Source organism: Chaetura pelagica, unplaced genomic scaffold (assembly GCF_000747805.2).
Source record: "Chaetura pelagica isolate M959 unplaced genomic scaffold, ChaPel_1.0 scaffold840, whole genome shotgun sequence".
NCBI lineage: Eukaryota > Metazoa > Chordata > Aves > Apodiformes > Apodidae > Chaetura > Chaetura pelagica.
In genome coordinates, this window is record NW_009951813.1 from 363,253 (window position 1) to 363,888 (window position 636).

Consider the following 636-nt stretch of genomic DNA (forward strand, 5'->3'; position numbering starts at 1 on the left):
GGACACTTGGGTGCACCCCCTTGCCTGGGGACCCCTCTATCTGCTCCCCTAGGGGTGGGCTGAGGCTGGGGGTGGGCAGGGGGCTGGGCAGAGCCCCCCCTCCCAGGCAGGGATGCTGCAGGGATGGAGCATTGCACCCTTGCTGCAGCTGGGGGGTGTGAACGGGCTGCGGAGCCAGAGCAGATCTCGGAGTATTTTTTTGTTGTCATCCACTGTTTTTGTTGATATTTTTGGTTTGGCTTGGAAAAAAAAAGAGTCTTGCCCACAGCAGGATGGTGGCTGTGCTGGTGCAGCCTTGGCTGTGTGGGGCTGGCACAGGATTGGTGCTGGGCTCTGCCCCACTGCAGCACCCCCTTGGTTTGGGGACCCCTACATAACCCAGCAAACTGCTTTGATTTCCTGGAACCCCCCATGTGGATCAGACCTTTCTGGACATCTTTAAGTTAATCAGGGCTGTTGGGTGGACACAGCAGCTTGGCTGAGATGCTTTGAGCTCTCCAAGGACAAGGGGACACTGATGACCTGATGTGTCTTAACGAGGCCACTGTCCCCACGGCCACTCTGTGTGCCTGCAAATGCCTGTGTCTGGGGACAAGCTGTGGCAGCCCCTGGGTGCTGCAGCCTGGGGAGCTGATT